We start from the raw sequence: 21,401 nt of genomic DNA, 5'->3' as shown, positions 1-21,401 counted from the left end.
GCCCCAGCAGAATTCCAGACAAAATTATTATCCTTTAGCCCAGTCTGTATTTCCATTTAAGCAGGCATTAAAAAGGACATGCCACGTTCTGCCATGTGTCCAATGTAGATGGCTACAGTCCCGCCATTTACATGTCAAGGTATGATCCCAGCAGCCTCCCAAGACTGCACAGAACTAGAAGGCTGGATTCCAGCTCTCCAGATGTTGACTGAAATTTGCATCATCTGTCACCACTGGTTATCCTGGCTAGGGGTGCATCTATACTGTAGAATTAATGCAGTCTGACACCACTTCAACTGCCATGACTCAATGCTATGGAATCATAGGAACTATAGTTTTGTGAGGCACCACTACTCTCTCGCAGAGAAGGCTCAAAACCTTGTAAAGCTACAACTCTTATGATTCTGTAACATTGAGCCATGACTTTTAAAGTGATATTAAACTGCATTAATTCTAAAGTGTAGAATTACAAAGGACTTATGGAAACTGCAGTTCAAGAGTGTCTTCATCCATATTACTAACTGAAAGAATTGAAGCATACATGGCAAAAGTGTTTGATTCACCAGTAGACTAATAAGAAGCATTTAATTTCCAAACATATTAATTTGGGTTTGTTAAGTCAGTATAAAAGCACAAAGAAAATCAGGTTGTAGAGTGTAAGCAGATGTTTACACTCCTTGAAAAAAAAATCTGTTTAATCAGAAAATGTTTTTTTGGGGGCGAGGGGGAAGGGATGAGTGATGGAAATTATACATGGAGTTCCTTAAGTCCTGCCCCTTTTTAACTTTACTTTCAGGGTAGGTTAGTTTTCTCTCAGCTAAATCAAGCCAGCTTTCTTCAAACTGATTACTTTTAAATACACTTGATTATAATTACAATCATTACCTGGAAGCAGCACAGAATTATAGTCCAAATAAGGCATACACTGGGTAAGGTTTGTTTTTGTTGTGTGCCTTCAAATATTTTCTAACCTATGGTGATCATAAGGCAAACTTATCACAGGGCTTTCTTGGCAAGATTTCTTCAAAGACATTTGCCATTGCTTTTCTCTGAGGTTGACTGAAGGAGAGTGACTTGAGACTCAGGGTTTAGGTTTAGGTTCATGGGATTCATGACAAAGAATTTGAACCTGTCTTTCCAGTTAAGATCCAATATTCTAGGAGTCCACAAACTAAGGCCCACGGTCCAAATGCAGCCCTCCAAAATCATTTACCCAGCCCCCACCCTAAACTTGAGACTCAGGGTTTCTCTAAGTCTGAAACAACTTGAAGATTCACAACAACAATCTGAATTAAATTGTCTGTCTTATCAGCCAAAAGCAGGCCCACACTTCTCACTGAAATGCTGGTAAGTTTATGGTGGCTAAAATTGCTCTTTATTTTAAATAAGGTAAAAGTTTCCCCTGACATTAAGTCCAGTCATGTCTGACTCTGGGGGTTGGTGCTCATCTCCATTTCTAAGCCGAAGAGCCGGCGTTGTCCGTAGACACCTCCAAGGTCATGTGGCCGGCATGACTGCATGGAGCGCCATTACATTTTAAATACTGTATTGGTATTTCAATTTTTGCACTACAAATAAGATATATTCAGTGTGCATAGGAATTTGTTCACATTTTCAAACTATAGTCCCCCCCCCAAACAGTCTATGCCAGTGGTTCTCAACCTGGAGTCCCCAGATGTTTTTGGCCTACAACTCCCAGAAATCCCAGCCAGTTTACCAGCTGTTAGGATTTCTGGGAGTTGAAGGCCAAAAATAACTGGGGACCTCAGGTTGAAAACCACTGGTCTAAGGGATTCCGAACCGTCCCTCTGCTTAAAAAGTTTGAGGACCCCTGAAATATTCTATCCAATATAAACACAACAGCTCCCTTCCCCCAGGTCAAAGAGAAATTGTGGAAAGTGAAGAAAAAATAACCATTGGCTCTGAGGCAAATTTTAGGGCTATGTTTATACATATGTATAAAAGAACATAAGCAGGAAGTAAGCATCCAAAATGCTACACTATTGAAACCCTATTTCATTTATTTGCATAGAGAAGCCACAGAATACAGTTACATTAATTTACAATATTGATTTTTTTCCCCATCTAGTCAGCATTCTTAGGGGTGGATGGAAACAAGAAGAAACCTACATATAGACTATTTCCAGATGGAATTCAGCATGCTGGATTTTATATTTAAATTGCCTATGACGGTGTTATCAGAGGTGGGGGATCTGTAGTTATTTTCTTCCAGGGTGCCCAACATGCGAGGGACAGCCACTATATTTGGCTATAACTGTTTCTTTCCAGGAACTCATCAAGGATCAGCAACTGGTGGCTCAATGAGACATGAACCAACACTTTCGCTGATCTATAGTACATTTGGGCAGTGATGGCCTTCCAGATGTTTTTGGTTTAAATACCCTAAAAGTATAAGGTCCTTATCTGATTCTGGAAGCTTAGTGGGGACAGCTCTGGTTAGTACTTAGACGGGAGAACATCAACAAATACCAAGTGCTGTGGGCTATATTTTAAAGGAATATTTCTAAGAAATCACTGCATCCCATATTTATCTCTCCCCTCCAGGCATCTGAAGGCCCTCAGAGCTTTTTTTATGGGAAAGGAATTTCAATGAGCAGTTTTAGGGCACTGTGAAACTTTTTGTAGATTGAGAGAAACCATTAACTACAGATTCCAGCAATGTGAAAGCTGGTACTATCTTGCACCTGCAATGTATCCAAACAGATTTTCTTCCCTTATCCACTATTTTTGAACCAAGTCTAATGAATCCTAAATACCCAATTGGTTTCTAACTGCTTTTGTAATATTTTAGCACTTGTGTAACATTTTAATATTAATAGATAAAAGGAGTAGTTAAATGGAACCTAAAAGGATCCATGCTTATATATCTCTGCTTTTGGTTTCAGCCCAAACAAACCTACTGGATGTTTTGCTTCCACAATCCATTCTCTTCTTCACAGATAATGTGATGGTGGTAATGTTTTTCCATTATGGAGCAGCTTCTCCTTGAGAGAAATGGCTAGTCTAACCACTCCCTGCTTTTAAGCAGAGAGGAGGCAGCATGGTCCCAACACACTTTCTGTACTTGGATCCTTTTAGGTTCCATTTAACTACTCCTTTTATATTTGAAATTATTGTTGTTGTTAGGATATTTATTTGCATGTTGTTCGTGCCTCCTTTGTGGAAAACTGAAGGCCACAAAATGTATTATTCAATCCAGTGGTGATTAAAAACAAAATAAACCCAAACTTTTATTTTACATTTCTTGCAACTGAGTGAATTATTAACAGGAGGCAATTTCAGGATCACTGTTACCCCTAATTTGCAGTTATTTATAGAGATCTCCTAAAGTGTTATATAAGCTGGCACATTCTGAACTGATATGCAAGTACTTTGCTCTGGTGCTTAAGGAAAGATCTTGTTTAACACTTGCTAGTACCACAGGACAGAGCTGGGTTCAGAAAATATAGACATTACAATGGAATTAAATTAACTCATTTGAGATGTGGTACTGGAGAACAGTCCTGCAGAGACCATGGGCTGCTTATATATGTGTGTGTGTGTGTGTGTGTGTGTGTGTGAAGAATCCTAGAAGAAATAGCACATAAATTCTCTCTAGGAGCCAAGATGACCAAACCGAGGGCTGTTATACTTTGGGAATATCATAAGAAGAAATGGAGAAAGACAGCATTCCAGATGAATAGACTCAGTCAAGAGCAATGGCACTGAGTCTGTAGGACCTGAGCAGGACTGTTGATGATCGGCAGCTTGCAGGTCTCTCATAGGGAAATGATTTGAAAGTCATCAACAGCAGCAGCAACAAAAACTTGGTCCTTAACAGCACAACTATCTGCATACCAATGGGACTTACTGCCCAGTATGTAGCATAACATAATCTAGTAAAACAGTATACATCTTGTGTGCACATCTCTCCTCTATCCACTACCCAATCACTGATGATTTACTCTCTACACTTATCATCACCAAATTTGTCCCTTGGTGATTTCATACAGATCACCTATTTGCTGTTGCTGATAGTACTGATAAAACATGCATCCATATCAAGATCTCTGTGGAAGAAAATCCAAAGAAGTTTCTAATTATCATGAAACTCTTTGGAGGAAGAAACTGAGAACATTCTTCATTCCCTCAGAGATATTCATACACACCATTTTTCCCATGCTGGAGGGGTAAATGGAGAGAGTATCCAAAGAAGAAACAGACTGCATGCATGTGGATGTGGTCCCTAAGCTAATATCACATTGGTTTTGTTTAGAACACCTCAAAAATAAAGACTTATAACTGGAGGTATTTTCCCATCCACCTAGAGGCAAAGGTTGCATGCAAATCTACTACGACTTTGTTTTGAGGGGGGAAAACAGATAGCAGATGACTTTACGTGCTTTCCAAAAATCTTTCATCCAGAGCCATTGTAAGACTTCTTTCTGCAGGAAGCTGCCAAAGTAGTCCTCTCCACACATTACAGACTAGGGCGGCTTCACTGGAAGATGAATCATTGCCACTGGTGATGAGGCTAAATCTTCCACCACCTTGAGAATCGCAAGTTAGGGGGTGCAAAGCACAGTGCCTGACCCACAGCTCTTTCTTCCAAAATAGGTGAATGGCCTCCATTGGAACAATGCCCTGCATCTGCCATCTCAGAAAACCACTCCACTCCATACCTCACAACCTTTGAGGATGCCTGCCATAGATATGGGCGAAACATCATGAGAGAATACTTCTGGAACATGGCCATATAGCCCGGAAAACATACAACAACCCACTCTACTTTGCCTAAAAGTAAGGCTGGCCATGCCTTCATGAAGTCTTCTAAGATGGGTATAGCAAAGTAACTGTTAAATAAACAAACATCTCTTGAAGGAATACTAATGACAAAGACAATTTTAACAAAATAAATGATTGTCTCTCACTCCAACTCCAATTTTCTTCATGTTAAATTTGATTCTAATACCTAAATTTGCTAAAAGTGCATTCAGCTCTCTTCCACATTTTCTCCCCAATTAAAAATATTCACACATATGGCTAGATTTGCAAGACAAACTTCCAGGTGCTTTTGGTGTCTTATGTGAGGTTGACCTTACGGAGAGAATGTCGTTTTCAGCACTTAGATCATGAAATAGAGCAGCGGTTCTCAACCTGCGGGTCCCCAAGTGTTTAGGCTCACAACTCCCAGAAATCCCAGCCAGCTTGCCAGCTATTAGGATTTCCGGGAGTTGAAGGCCAAAATATCTGGGGACCCACAGGTTAAGAACCACTGAAATAGAGGAAAATTTGTTTTCAAATAGTTTAACATACATATCATGCCCACTATATTTCAGAAATATTCCTCTTTGTAATGCCTCCTAGAAACAAAAGAGGATATGTGAAAATACTAATTCGAAACTGATTTATACATTTGTGGGTTATAGATTAAGAGGTTCCTATTTTTTTCAAAGCAGTTTTGCCTTCAATCATAGGGATATATCATAGTCAGCTCACTCTATACACATACTCTTCATCCACAGATTTATAATTTTTTTAAATCAAAAAGTAGAACCTTGATTTTGACATTTTATATAAGGGACACTGTTTTACTACATCATTGTATACACTATGCAGTGGGTCTTGAGAATCCATGGATGGTGTATCCACAGAGGACCTGGAACCAAACCCCAGCAAATATCATATAGTTTTGGTGAAATTGTATAGCCAAGGCATACTATGTTCATACTATGTTCATAAAAGTTTTATGCACCATATGCATTTGTCTGAATTCTAAGAAAACATTTGGATATAATCTTATTTTTCTTACAAATGTATTCAATGTTTTATATTTCTGAGTTTATTGTTTCATGTGTCTTCTTTTGCTTTTAGAAGCCACTGGAAGAAAGAATTATAGTTCCAAAATACCTGGGGCAAAATCATTCTTTGAGAAACATTTCTTTTTCTCTTGTGACTATCAAGTGCTTCCCTTTCACTTTGTTTTTAGGATTTGGAAAGAAATCATTTTGACAGTTCAAAATCCCTTGGCTGACTCTCCACACCAGAATTTTAGTGAAACCTATGACAAATAAAATCCTTTGCTAAACAACATAAAGGTAAAACTCGCATGCACTGGGAATTCATATCAATATTCTTTCCTACATGAGTGACATTTATTTTTGGCTACATTCTGCATAAGACATGAAATGTCAGACTAGAAGATTTTTTTTTTACCATATCTCCTAGAATCCACTAATCCAGGGGTATCCTGGAAGTTACAATCTGGAAAACATTTGTTCTCCCAAAATCTGTTCCGAGATGCTTTGGTTCTGTAGTTCTATATCATGCTCAGTCAAAATGAAAACAACTTAAGAAAACTTACTTCCAAAGACCTCAATATCCTGACACCATCGGCTAATGCTTGCTTTTTAAAACCATTTAAAAAAGGCTCACTGATAACCAGAAACTGGGCTGGATCAGTTCTGAATCTGGAGCCAAATGACACTGGCAATAACCCTGGGATCACTTTCACTGGACGTTCTGCCAACACCACCTCCAGATTTCTGGAAGGGGGGTGGGACTCCGGGGGAGGAAAAGAGCAAGGCCTGAGTCATTCTTCGCCTTCTCCTTCTCCCCCAGCAAACGTGTCACAGCCCAGCTGCAACCCACAACTAACCTCATTCAAAAACTCCCCCAATATTGTTTTAAGGGAAACAATGTTACATACCAACTACAGAAGAATAGAAGACAGAACAGTCGTGGGAACTAAAGGAAAGGAACAAGTTAACTATTTTGTTGAAGGGTAAATCATTCGACACATTCTTAAAGAATAGAAGCCTTTCTATCAATATATATCTGAGGGAAAGGGAAAGACTTTATGTATAAATACACTGATGCAATATTCATTTGTTACTGCAAAACAAGCATAATAGCTTACTTGATATAAGTTAGAATGTTAAACCATAGAGAAACAGGGAAGTAGGGAATCATCTTTTAAAACCTTTTTTTGTGTCAGGAGAAACTTGAGAACTACAAGTTGCTTCTGGTGAGAGAGAATTGGCTGTCTGCAAGGACGTTGCCCAGGGGACACCCAGATGTTTTTACTATCCTTATGGGAGGCTTTTCTCATGCTCCCGCATGGAGCTGGAGCTGATAGAGGGAGCTCATCAGCGCTCTCCCTGGGTTGGATTCGAACTGGCAACCTTCAGGTCAGCAACCCAACCTTCGCTATCAGTCCTGCCAGCACAAGGGTTTAACCCACTGTGCCACCAAGGGTTCCTTTTTAAAACTAATTTATGTAAAGTATATATGTTTGTATTTCAGAGTTACATGTACATTGATAAGAGGAATTGGGTGGTTAGTTATGTAATTGCTGTTCAAGTATGTTTATCTTCATGTATGTATAAATATTGTTATTTTCTTTCTTTGTGTTGTTTATGTAAAACATTTGATTTTTTAAATAGTTAAAATTACCCAAAATGTGTATTTTAATTGAGTTTTAATCTTTGCTCTCGACCCCAAAAACCTTTCCACCCATTCTTATTTTTTAAACTTCAGAAGTAATCTGTCTCCCTCCTCTCAGCTCAAACATATAGATTTCAGGGAATCAGATTAGTACCCATAGGCCACATTGGGGTGAATTATGAGATGTGGGGACGGTTTGTCCTTCTCCCAGCCTAGTGGCAACCGTCAAAGAGGCATCAGTGCCAAGGTTTCAGCTGCTTGACATTTAGGGCCAGTAAAGGGGGGTGAAAAGGTTTGGATGGGCTGTCTCTGTCCCTCTTCTTCTGCCAAGTCCTTGAGTGGGCGGAGCAGCATTAAATCTGAGTGGGTGGGCAGGAAAAGTTACTTGTTCCTCCAGGAAAATACAGGATGTATCCGTCCTGAGCAGGATTAAAGATTCTTAAAATGCAGAAGTTTTTGCCAAATTACAAGAGAGATTTGCTACTGTGCATGGCTGTAACGTAACCATGAGCAAACTTCAGCTGGTAGGCTGGTAGGAATTGTGAGAGTTGAAGTCCAAAACACGTGGAGGGCAAAGTTTGCTCATGTTTGCTGTAGTAGAGGCACACTTTCAACACCCAAGACAAAATTGCAATTTATAATGGAATTGTGATTCTCATCTAAGCCAAATAAGCAGGTGCTTAAGGCGTCAAGGGAACTAGGGATACCACAGTACTTTTCCATTGCCGGATTTTCCATGAACCATATTGTACAAAACTGAACATTGTTCCCCCAAAAGGGGCTCCCTCTCTAAAAGACATCTGCAATTTTAAAAAGTAGGAGAAAACTTTACAAACAGAATTAAATTATGCAAAATTAACATTGTACAGTAAATTTTGTTTCCAAAAATAAAATGGTCTTTTACGGCTTATTATTGTTTATATTTTTGAATTACTGGGAGACATATTTGAGGACAACAAAATGTTTAGGGTCTTTAATAAGATCAGTTTGGTCCTGGTTCTGATTGCATCGTTGTTATAACATGCATTCTCCAGTAGAAACACATTTACTTAACCTTTGAATAATAATCATAGAACCAACCTGGACACAGCATATTATCTGAGAACATAGAAATGCTGGACCACTCTAACAACCACCATGCCAGACTACTTAGAAAAACTATGGATATCCACAAGCATGTGGACAATTTCAATAGAAAGGAGGAAACCATGAAAATGAACAAAATCTGGCTTCCAGTATTTAAGAAAAGTCTAAAATCAGGACAGTAAATAAAGAGCAACACTCTGAAAATGGGGGAATTCCAGACAGGAAACAATCAGGGCCAGTTAACACCTCACAACAAAGGATTCTCCCAAGCAGGAAACAGCCAGGCCTTGAAGCTTTTCAATGCTATTCAAGGTGATTAATTGCAACATTCACACTTGCCTCCAACTCCAAGAGTTCTTTCTCCCACCCTGGACATTATTCCACAGATATAAACCACCTTTGCCTAGTTTCCAATATATCTCACAACCTGTGAGGATGCCTGTCATAGATGTGAGTGAAACATCAGGAGAGAATGCTTCTGGACCATGGCCAGACAGCCCGGAAAACTTACAGCAACATAGTGAGTATTCGCTGTTAAAGAATGTATACATTTGGGGGGGGGGGGGGGGAGAGTGGCATAAAAGAAAAATAGAATGGGGGGGGGGGCTTTTTTTCTATAGGCAAATCTCAGGGAATATTGAAATATACACACCATGCCATGAAATAAAAGCGAAAGGAGAATCCATAACCTCTTTAAATAGGTTTTTCTTGAAAAGTTGGATTTGAGTCCAAGGCAAGAGGTCAGTGGGTTTAGGATTGCAATGAGGGTAGAATGAATGCAGTTTGGCACCGCTTTAGACTGCCATGACTCAAGGTCATGGGCTCCTGAAATGTGTACCTTCATAGGATCTTTTCTGCCAAACAGGGCTGAACTACCAACCCCAGGAGTCCATAGCACGGAGCCAGGGCAGTCAAAGTTGAATTGGACCAATTTTAACAGTATAGAACAGGCATGAGCACACTTGAGCCCTCCAGGGGTTTTGGACTTCAACTCCCACCACTCCTAACAGCCTCAGGCCCTTTCCTTTCCGCTTAAGCGGCTGAGGGGGGAAAGGAAGGGGCCTGAGGCTGTTGGGAATGGTGGGAGTTGAAGTCCAAAACCCCTGGAGGGCCCAAGTTTGCCCATGCTTGGTGTAGAAGCCTCTAAGTTAAGAGTGCTAGGATTCCACTTCCAACAGCCTGGCTCCATCCTATAGGATCCTGGGCTTTGAGTGCTTTGAATCCTCAGTCTGGGAGGCACTTACACTGTCGGGTTAATCGCCTGAGACTACTTTCGCTGCCCTTGGGATCAATGCTATGGGGTCCTGGGAGTTGTAGCATTGCCAAAACACCACAAATGACATGCCGCGGCGCAACAACCAAGACCAGCTGGAGTGGCATCGCCGCTGTGAAAACACACACAGCCCAAGCTCTCAATGCTTCCGACACACAAAGAGCCGAAACACACGCCAGTTCCCCGTCCTCACCGCCTTCTCCCCCGTCGCCTCCATCCCGCGGCGCCCATGGCCTTTTCCGAAGCCAGGTGGGCCTCGACGCCTTCCTTGGCCCAGAGAAGAAGGCAGGGCAGCGAGGCTCCAAGCCCAGGGAAACTCCTCCTTGTCCCAGGCCTTGCTGCTGCTCTTCTGCTGCTTCCGAAAGGAAAATGCGGCCGCCTCTGTGAGGAGGAGGAGCCCAGGAGCAACAAGCGCCTGCTTGTGTCTCCCTCTCCCGCCCGCCCGCCTGCGCGTCTACACTGTCGAATGGGCGCAGTTTCGCACCCCTCCAGGGAGGACTGCCCCGACTCAATGCTGTGGGATGCTGGGAGTTGTAGTTCGGGGAGGCGACGGCGCTCTTTGTCAGGGTGGCTGGGAAAACAGTCTCCCACTAGCATTGAGCCAAGGCTGTGAGTCATTCTGCATTCATGCTGCAGAGGAGATGCACTCCAGGAATGCCTTGCTAGTTAGTTAGTGCAGACGTTAATTATGGATAACTCAATCTAGTAGGCTGTGTACAAGTACTTTCCTTATTTTGTGTCATTGTCCCTTCCATGAGAAAGAAGGAGAATACTTCTTTTAGGAACAGGGTTTCCATCCACAGTATTTATTTCTTCTTCCTGCCTCATCACACTAGAGCAGGCATATAATAATACAATATAATAACTTTATTTTTGTATCCCGCCTCCATCTCCCCGAAGGGACTCGGGGCGGCTCACATGAGGAACAAGCCCAAACAACATAAGTTAAAAACACTGATCAATAAAATTAAAACATACAGTAGAGTCTCACTTATCCAACATAAACGGGCCGGCAGAATGTTGGATAAGTGAATATGTTGGATAATAAGGAGAGATTAAGAAAAAGCCTATTAGACATCAGAATAGGTTATGATTTTACAAATTAAGCACCAAAACATCATGTTATACAACAAACTTGACAGAAAAAGTAGTTCATTACACATTAATGCTATGTAGTAATTACTGTATTTACGAATTTAGCAGATAGTTTGCACATGACCAGGAATACGGGTGGAGGAGCAGACTCAATAAAACACTAAAAATCTAAAAGGTGCGGAGCAGTGATAAAGTACAATAACGGATAATGTCTTGTAAGAAATTGAGTATCTGGTGGGACTACTTACTCAAAGGCACATTGGAAAGCGTCCAGAGGAGGGCGACTAAAATGATTAAGGGTCTGGAGAACAAGCCCTATGAGGCGCGGCTTAAAGAGCTGGGCATGTTTAGCCTGCAGAAGAGAAGGCTGAGAGGAGACATGATAGCCATGTACAAATACGTGAAGGGAAGTCATAGGGAGGAGGGAGCAAGCTTGTTTTCTGCTGCCCTGCAGACTAGGACACGGAACAATGGCTTCAAACTACAGGAAAGGAGATTCCACCTGAACATCAGGAAGAACTTCCTCACTGTGAGAGCTGTTTGGCAGTGGAACTCTCTCACCCGGGCCGTGGTGGAGGCTCCTTCTTTGGAGGCTTTTAAGCAGAGGCTGGATGGCCATCTGTCGGGGGTGCTTTGAATGCGATTTCCTGCTTCTTAGCAGGGGGTTGGACTGGATGGCCCATGAGGTCTCTTCCAACTCTACTATTCTATGATTCTATGGAACATCTACATTTATAGGTCTTTGCAGAAGCTGGACAGGGAAGGTGCCAGTCTGATCTCCCTGGGGAGAGAGTTCCAGAGCTGAGGGGCCACCACCGAGAAAGTCCTCTCCCTCATTCCCACCAGATGTGCTTGAAACAAAGCCGGTAGGCTGTTAGGAATTGTAGGAGTTGAAGTCCAAAACACCTGGAGGGGTGAAGTTTGCCCATGTCTTCACTAGCGCATGGATCCACGTTAAATCCAGTTTCTGCCTCCTGTAGTTTGGTGGGACCCAGGATCTGTCTGACTGAGTTGTTTAAAGGTCCCTCCCTAAAGTGGATTTAAAGTGGAGCCAAACTCTAGTGTGATGAGATCTGTCATCTTGCTCTGGAACATGGCCATACAGCCTGGAAAATGCACAGCAATCCAGCGATTCCAGCCATGAAAGCCTTCGACAACACAAATAAACATGCTAAAATTCCTGTAATAGTTTAATTGAAACTGAACTAAATTAAAAGGAACCTCATAGAAATATACAATCAGGCATAGTCACAAACTAAGAAATCTGCTTTTGTGTCCTTTGTGCACATTACATGGCTCAATGCTGGGAGGTGTAGTTTTACAAAGTCTTTGGCCTTTTCTGCCAAAAGGGGCTGGTGCTTCACCAAACTACATTTCCTATGATCCCCTAGCCATGTCAAACTGCATTGAATCTCTAATAAGAATGTAGCCTTAAGTGCCAAAGGACTCTTAGCACAATCACAAACATCTTGAAGTGGTTCAAGCACAAGTTCGTTGCCCTGAAAATGAGTATTCTGGAATGGAGTAAACACAGACATTTCAAGGCAAAGTGCACCACATTTCTTTCTTCTCTCGTCACCCTTTGCTGTAACTGTACATTTCTCTACAGAAGAGGATTAACAAAAGGCTAAGGGGGCCCAGTTATTTCAATTACACAGGCATCAGGATCAAAATGCCTTTGCTATCAAACTGTATTTTCAAGAAGTACTGGCTGGTATCATCATCATCATCATCATCATCATCATTACTATTAATATGTTTATTTATTAATCCACAAGGAGACTCAAATAGCTCTATTTTATTAACATGGCATACCTGTACTGTGTTTTGTATAACGTACAGTAATCCTTATTCAAATACAGTTCTTGGAGGACACATTTAAGACCTTTGTATATGACTTAATGTAATTCCAGTGCCAAGTCTCGAGATAATATAGAATCATAGAGTTGGAAGAGAACATATACATAGTCCATCTAGTCTAACCCCCTGCTATGCAAGAAAAGCACAATCAAAACAGATGGTCATCCAGCCTCTGTTTAAAAGCCTCCAAGGAAGGAGCTTCCACTACAGTCTGAGGCAAAGAGTTCCACTGTTGAACAGTTCTTCTTAATGTTGAAGTGGCATCTCCTTTCCTGTACTTTAAACCATTACTCCAGTTCCTAGATTCCAGAGCAATATCAAGCAGGGTGGTTTTGTTGTAGAGAAAGGCTTGTGATGCATAGAATAGAGAAGACAATGCAAAGGTCTTCTGATGCCAAAAGGGACAGCCCAAATGACAAGGTTCTGCTTATCTATACCATTCTGCTTGCATGAGCTTTAACAAATAAGCTCACCCATTATTCTCCCCTTTGTATCCTGTCTTTATTATCCCACCTCTCCTATCATAAAACCACCCAGCTACCACAATGAAAGCGAACTGGTCTGTGAGTGCTGTCTTTTGCCTTGAGCCATACAAAGGGTGTGGGGAGAAAGACTCAGCACTTTATCTTAAGCCTGAGATAATTGCAGGTTTGCCTGCCACAGAGCACTTGGACAATAAAAAACATATTCTGACTATGAGAGATACAAATGATATACAGAAGGTTGCAGACGGATGGGATTGCAACTCACACTTTCCTCTTGGCAATTGGAGATGAGAGAGGTTGTCCTTTCCAGAAAGGAAACAAAAATTCAGAAAGCATCCAGCAGCTACCCTGAAAATAGAGACCACATCCCACAAGTTCAGTACTGTATATAGTCATGTACAAGTCAACCTCATGTATAAGTCAAGGCCAAGTTTTGAGGCGAAAATTATGGATTTTATTCAATCCATGGATAAGTCAAGGGTTCTTCTGTTGAGAGGAGAAAACCGCAATGCCAGTTTAGAGAGTCAACTTCCCCTGGACTCTGTTGCCATTTCTCCACCAAGGCATTAAAAAAAAAGCCAGAAGTAGCACCATGTCAGAAAAGGTAGAGGGAGTTGGTGCTTCTTTTAGGTTTTCCCAGGATAGACTAAGCACATGCCTTTTGCGACTCTATGCAGAAAAGGTGATAGTTCTTTTACTGTTAAATATTCACATTGACCCATGGATAACTTGACTCAGGTTTTTTTTGCCTTGATTTTTGACTAGCATTTCTAGACTTATACATTAGTGCTATATAAGGGTATTCACTTATGTACCTGGCATTGCTTAGGTTAGGTATTTTGAGTGGGCTACGATGGGTCAAGTTTGGTCCAGAACCATCATGGGTGGGATTCATGCAGTTCTCTGGATGTGGTTGGATGACATCTCCCATCATCCCTTATCACCCCCCCCCCAAAAAAAAACCCCTTGGTTTTTTGTTTTTGTTTTTGTTTTGTTTTTGCATTGGATTATGACGTGTATGCATACAAAGTTTGGTTCAGGTCCACCAAACCATGTAGGAGTCTTTGTGGATCGCACATACATACAAATAAACATATTTTGACTTTTCTATGCCATAGATAGATTTTCTGAGTGGCAGCACCTACCTGGTGTTTCAAGAACGAGTCTTTCCCAGTCCTGTCTGTCTAGAGGTCTCTAAGACTTTCTGACTATGAAGGACCATATGGCATGGTGATGCTTTTCCATGCAGTCCTGTGATCACTGAAAGCAACTGCATATCAAAGTGATTGCTATTTCATGTCTCTGCCTTTACATAACTGTGCCAATTTGTGTCCACCAGTCCTCTTACTGTACTCTCACTGCTCATTTTTTAAATTTTAAAGCAATTTTACAATTACAAGTATTGTTAATACAAAACTAAAATACAAGCTAACATTAAAAAAAAGTGTGGCTTGGGAACAATGACAGAGGGAGAGTGGATGGAGAGGAGGACATAATTTCAGTGCCAGTATGCCAGTGCCAGTGAAATGGCCTTATTGCACCAAGTAAGTGACAGGAATATGGTGGGATTTGCAGTTATTGATGGGCTTTGTACATCAATAATGGGGGGCAAGTTAATCACGGGGAGGAGGCAGACTAGCAACGGGATTGCACAGTGCTGTGCAATAGGAATGGTGCTGATTCAACACTACCTGGCTTGTCTCCTTCGTGCCATAAAGTCTAGACCAGGCATGGGCAAACTTCAGCCCTCTAGGCGTTTTGGACTTCAACTCCCACAATTCCTAACAGAATTATAAAAGTTGAAGTCCAAAACACTTGAAGGGCTGAAGTTTGCACAAGCCTGGTCTAGACTCTACTCTGCATTCCTTCAAGATAGGCTGACTCAGACCTAAACTTGACAGCTTTAATCCATCACCAATCTACCCTAATTCCGAAAATGGATTTGTGGACATTGCAGCTAGATACTTAGGAATAAGAAAGCTGCACCTGCTAAACATCCATTCAGCATGATGGCCTGTACCGAAGACTTGTTATCCATTCCATGTGGTCAGCCATAATAAAGAGAAAAGATTGAGTCAAAATGTTATACTTAGCCCTGTTTTGCAGTAGGAGGTCTAAGATGGACCCACTTGGCTTAGAATCTTAGAACGTGTTAAGAGTACATTAAGAGTAAACGGCTTTGAGAGTCAGAGAAAAGTTTTGGTCTCATTTCAGGTGAAAGTGAGAAGCAGGGGTATTTTTCATTCCCTAGAGAATTCCCAGGAGACATTTTGTCTTTGCTTAGGCATGTGGGCTTAAAATTTATTTGGAACAGGGGAGGAGAGGCAAGCGGATGCTTTCATGGTGTGAGACCTTTCCTGACCGTAATTGTTTCCCATTTCCGCAGTTTCTACTTGGTGCCTCCTTTCCTCGAGATAATGAAGGATATGGGAAACCTATTCTTCAGTAACAAATCCTGTTGTGTGCTGACTTCTCTGTTTCCTGTGAGCATTTTAAAGACACAAAGGGCCCGATCCCTTGGAAAGTCCTTGTGCTTAAGCCCATGGAAATGAAAATTTACTGCAAACCCAGGTTGCTTTTGTTCAATTCCCTTTAGTCAGTGCGGGGATTCCCTCAAGAGGAAGCAGGCAGGGTACATTGCTTCACTTGCACCAAAAGAGTTTATGTCAACACCTTGGTCATTAGTAGGGCTCTGGATTTCTGTCCCAATGCTGTACCCTAACAAAACCATTTTACTCCATCCATTCCCACTGGGCTTTCACAGAACTATTTTTCAATGGAATATCTTATTCATGATCCTATGTATTGAATTTAGACCTCATTTACACTGACCATATATAATGCAGCTTCAGTCTGCATTATATATGGAAATTGGAGCCCCCAATGGTGCAATGGGTAAACCCTTGTGCTGACAGGACTGCTAACCTGAAGGTTGGGTTACTGACCTGAAGGTTGCCAGTTTGAATCTGGGGAAAGCATGGATGAGCTCCCTCTGTCAGCTCCAACTCCACATGAGGGGACATGAGAGAAGCCTCCACAAGGATGGTAAACATCAAAACATCTGGGCATCCCCTGGGCAACGTCCTTGCAGATGGCCAATTCTCTCATATCAGAAGTGACTTGCAATTTCTCAAGTCAATCCTGACATGGAAAAACAATTCTGGTACTAAGGAAAGTAATTTCACTGTGCAGATGATTACACAGGAAATCCTGGAAACCGTTTGAAGATCAGATGTGATTACAGAAACTACAAATCACTGATGGGCATTATGGGCTTTTTTGGAGGTAGGAGTTAGTCTGGCTGCCACAGTTTGAATATAGCTTTGAACTACATTAAATGGTCAGTGTAGATGGGGCCTTGATCCTATGCCTGCTGACTTCAACGTTGCATGCCTTCTTTTTAATATATGGAAGAAGTTGCATGATTTCCTTGAATTGTGGGAGACCAATGCGTGTTGAAGCCAATATGGAGTACACTTGGGCTTGTGTTGGTATCCCAAGATCACACTGGAAAACCTGTTAATGATCACTTTCTGCCCCTTTTCTATCTCTTTGGTGGGTTGTATGGTTTCACTGATTTTTTTTTTCAATCAGGTACCTTGACTTTGAAGATTATTAAGAATGTAAATTAATCCCGGAAGGGTAGGGTTGAAAACAACCGGAGGATACACTGTTGCTATATCCGTTGGGCTTACAATTTTTCTGTCAACATCAGGTTAGAAAAATTTGGTTTTTAGATTTAAATTCTTTCCAGTTACAGGCAATAAAGAAAAGGGGAGGCTTGATACAAACATAGTGCTATGAGTGTGATACAGGTTGAGTATCCCTAATCCAATCTGTGCTGGCACTTGGATTTTTTTTTTTTTTGTATTTTGGAATACTTACATATACATAATGAGATATTTATATTAGTATATATAAACATAAAGAGATATCTGGATATCAAGTCTAGGCACAACATTTATATATGTCACATATATATCTTATACACATAGCTCAAAGGGAATTTTATACACACAATATTCTAAATAATTTTGTCCATGAAACAATGTTTGTGTCTGTTGAACCACCAGAAAGCTAAGCTGTCATTATGTGGACAATTTTGGATTTTTGAGCATTTTGTATTTCAGAATTCTGGTTAAAGGATACTCAATCTGTATTCAGTAGTTTGTGTCTGAACATTTCCACGAGCAAGAACTATTTCTAAGCTTAATATTGTTACACAAGGGCATATTTTGCAGCTAAACCACATTGCAACATTGAAGATAAGTGTGTGCTTAAGATGTGCTGGTAATGACGCATACACATCTTCTTTTGCAGCACGATAACCTAATCATTTTCAGAACTATGGATGATGGACTGAATAACATTTTGAAGAAAAGAGTAAAGATTTTGAAGACTTACAGTTCAGCAAATCCGATGGTGGATCTGACATATGTTGTGCTTCATTCACAAGGAAACAGCTTCTGCCCCAGGGGTGTTGAATCAGTGGAAACAGCCAAGGTTGTCAGGCTAGGTCCAGAGGGATCGCATTTATCTCCAGGGAGATCTAGGGTTAAAGTGAACATTTTAAAGAGACATGGATCAATTTGTTCATCAAAGTTCACCTTGTTCTGCCAAAGATTGCAATAGGATAGACAGCATGATCAAAAGGAGTGTTCCAACCCCCTCCTTCTGCCCTGCCTCCAGAATTTCCTTAGAAATCATCAAGTAAATAAAAACATTTTCTTTGGAAAGATATCTGCAGAAATGATTCCTTAATGAGAAATAGTGTGGATTTAAGCAAATGGAGGAGAATTCCCTGTGCTAGTCCCATGTTCTTTTCCCTTTTCTGAAATCTAAATCATGGCTACTCTCTTTTTGGGAAAGTTCCCATTTCAATCTCTCATCTCAAATGTATCATTTATTTATTTGTGGGAGTAGGTGTGTGTGTGTGTGTGTGTGTGTGTGTGTGTATATATATATATATACATACACACACACACACACACACACACACACACACACATATCCTGCTGTTATTCCTAAAAGTCTGGGATTCAGGAAAGCCCACAAAAAGTTAAAACATTAACACATATTGCAACTATTTTTCATATTTTAAATAGAGTCAAAAATAATTTAAAAGCATTTCAATACAATATACCGTGTTTCCCCGAAAATAAGACAATGTCTTATATTAATTTTTGCTCCCAAATATGTGCTAGGTCTTATTTTCAGGGGATGTCTTATTTTTCTATGAAGTAGAATACACATTTATTGTTGAACAAAAAATGAACATTTGTCATCACAAACCAACATAACCAGACAAACTGTGAATCCTATCAAGAATTTCTTGTTACTACCATTATTTCCATGTAGAACTGGTATGTACATTTACCTATCCTGCATGTTCTGGTGTTCTGTTTGGCAGGTGCTGGGCATGCTTCTAAACCAAAACTTTGCTAGGTCTTACTTTCGGGGGAGGTCTTATATTTAGCAATTCAGCAAAACTTCTGCTAGGTCTTATTTTTTGGGGATGTCTTATTTTCGGGGAAACAGGGTAGCACCCAAAACCCCTTTCATTTATCTTGTTATCAGTCCTTCCAGACTAAAAAGCTCTTTTCCTGCAAAAAGGTTGAAAGGAAAAGAGACCTATCCCATTTTTGACTATCTGAAATTTTTTTTATTATTAATTCAGTGACGTGAACCAGGCACTTCCAACTGAACCAATGCAAACCCAATTGAATGTCACAACTAACTTGAACCTAACTAACTTGAGAACATAGAAATGCTGGACCACTCTAACAACCACCATTTCAAGCTACACAGAGAAGCCATAAATAATAAAATAATTGTTCACAAGCATGTGAACAATTTCAGCAGAAAGGAGAAAACCATGAAAATGAACAAAAATCTGGCTACTAGTATTTAAAAAACCTCTAAAATCAGGACAGGAAATAAAGAACAACACTCTGAAAACAGGGGAATTACAGACATGAAACAATCTGGGCTAACACCTCCCAACAAAGGATTCCCTCAGGCAGAAAGCAGCCGGGCTTTGAATCTGCAAGGCCATTAAATGCTAATCATCAAGGTGATCAATTGCAACGTTCACACTTGCCTCAAATAGACAAGAGTTATTTCTCCCAACCTGGACTTTCCACAGATATATAAACCCCACTTGCCTAGTTTCCAACAGACATCACTACCTCTGAGGGTGCCTGCCATAGATGTGGGTGAAATGTCAGGAGAGAATGCTTCTGGAACATGGTCAAACAGCCTGGAAAACTCACAGCAATCCAATTTGAACCATTGTCTTCCTTTGAGGCTGAGAGAGCCTGACATGCCCAAGGTCACCCAGTGGGTTTCAAGGGTTGGGCGGGGATTTCAACTGCGGTCTCTGCCTAGAACACTCTGGTTCTAACTCAGATAAATCAATCAGGAAGAGGTTAGTCTGTGCTGTCTATTGTGTAGAAAAGCTGCATGCTTTGCATTTCAGAAATGGAGGATGTCCTAGTGTTAACACGCAGTTCTTTCCCCACCCTTCTGCTTGTTCACGTACTGCAGGGGAAGAAGTATTCTTTGTGTCAGAAACCAGAATGCCTGTCCACCGCAGGGACTCCTCTTGATTTATCCACTTAAGTTCAGACCTTCACCTTTAAAGTTCTTTACAGCTCTGCCTCACCCTGCTTATCTCTGCTGCCTCTTTTTATTGTCTCAACAGTTTGCTGTCTGTTTGCTATTATTTGTTTGGTAGGACTCCTTTTCCTCCCACCCACTTCCCCTCCTTTTCAAATGCATGGAATGTCTACTATGCGGCTGACTCTTTTCTAAAGCAACACATTTACTAGTACTTCAATTATGCTTTTTGGCATTCCTATGGCTAAATGCAATGCTTGATCCAAGACGGCCTTAGTTTTATTTTGGGGATCATTATTATAATCACTGCCACCACCACCACCATTATGGACCCCAACGCAAAAGTAAGGACGCCTTTAAAAACAATTTACCCAGTTTTGGAAGCATTTGTTTGCCTTCTCCTAATAAGCAATTTGTTCTCATTTTTAAGAGCCAAGGCCACATTTTTAACAATCCCATTAATTCCTGACTTAGACTGTGTTGTAAATGTTAAGGAAATGCCCAATATTCTGTTTTGTTTTCTTCCAGAGGTTGGAATGTTTACTTTTTGGACTAATAAGCATTTACAATATGGTCTGGCTGTGATTTCTGGCAATTATAATACTGTAAAGAAACATTTCTGAATTCCAATTTTCTCCAACAATCCTTTGCTTTTTGTAGGTGGAAATAAAACAGCTGCTGTTAGCATACACTTGAGCTGAGAGAAAGCCTTACAGTTAACACTGTCATCCACTATACTGTATATACTGTTAGCATGAATAAATTTACTAATATTTATTGATATCAACTTCTCACAATAAAATGTAGTTTTGCTTATCTTTCTCTATCATGCATTCAGCCATGCAGCATTAATAGCTATGTCTGGCAAACAGGCAAACAGCTGGCCAGATGGAGCCATAAGAGCAATTCTGTTTGCTCCAGCAGACCTATCAAATTTTAATCAAAGCATAATAAAATGTTTACCCAATGTTTTGACTGTAAGAGAAATGTGGTAGAAAGATAGCTGATGAACATAGGAACTGCATAACATATTCACGGGTAGCTTTGTTGGGCACCCAGTAAAATAAACCAAAATCCACAAAAAAGGAGATACCTTTATTGGACAATCAAAACACACAAAAAAAAAATTAAAATTTTAGGAGCTCCATTAACTTCTTTATCAGGGAATAGACATTACAAAATCATACACGAGAAAATAAATTTGATTGTGGTAGAGTCACAGCGTAACATTTTGTATCAAATGTTGCTTCCATTGATCTGGAGGGGCCTCAATGTGAGCAAAGGCCACCTTTCCTTGGCCATGTGGGAACCAAGACAAAGGACAATACAATTTAAAGTCCATTAGTGGTAGTAAAGTAACTCCTCTTGGGTTTCAGTATACTCCTATCTTTTGTGAAGCCACAACCCCTTTTTTATGCAAAGAGCATTGAATTGATCCCTTATATTGACTTTCTGAGACAAAGGACAAAAATGGGACCACTTTCAATTCTATGTACAACATCCAACTGGAACAACCACTGAATTCTCTTTCAGTGTGG

At 40.6% G+C, this 21,401-nt stretch overlaps 1 protein-coding gene across 6 annotated transcripts in view; it reads right to left on the bottom strand.

The window, feature by feature from the left end:
* lifr (LIF receptor subunit alpha) overlaps positions 1-17,792 on the bottom strand; it is a 106,438-nt gene extending 88,646 nt beyond the window's left edge. Inside the window, exons 1-2 of one of the 6 annotated variants that reach the window (XM_062972466.1) lie at positions 17,650-17,792; positions 13,511-13,593 (exon numbers count right to left, since the gene is read on the bottom strand). The gene's annotated coding sequence lies outside the window, so the exon portion shown is untranslated. Of the gene's footprint in view, positions 1-6,364; positions 6,665-9,998; positions 10,235-13,510; positions 13,594-17,649 lie in introns of those variants that run through there. The other 5 variants (XM_062972468.1, XM_062972470.1, XM_008116093.3 and 2 more) reach the window with 5 other exon arrangements.
* Between the last annotated feature and the right edge of the window lie 3,609 nt (positions 17,793-21,401).

The sequence above is a fragment of the Anolis carolinensis genome, chromosome 2 (genome assembly GCF_035594765.1).
Source record: "Anolis carolinensis isolate JA03-04 chromosome 2, rAnoCar3.1.pri, whole genome shotgun sequence".
Lineage (NCBI taxonomy): Eukaryota > Metazoa > Chordata > Lepidosauria > Squamata > Dactyloidae > Anolis > Anolis carolinensis.
This window is presented reverse-complemented; position numbering and strand designations above follow the sequence as displayed.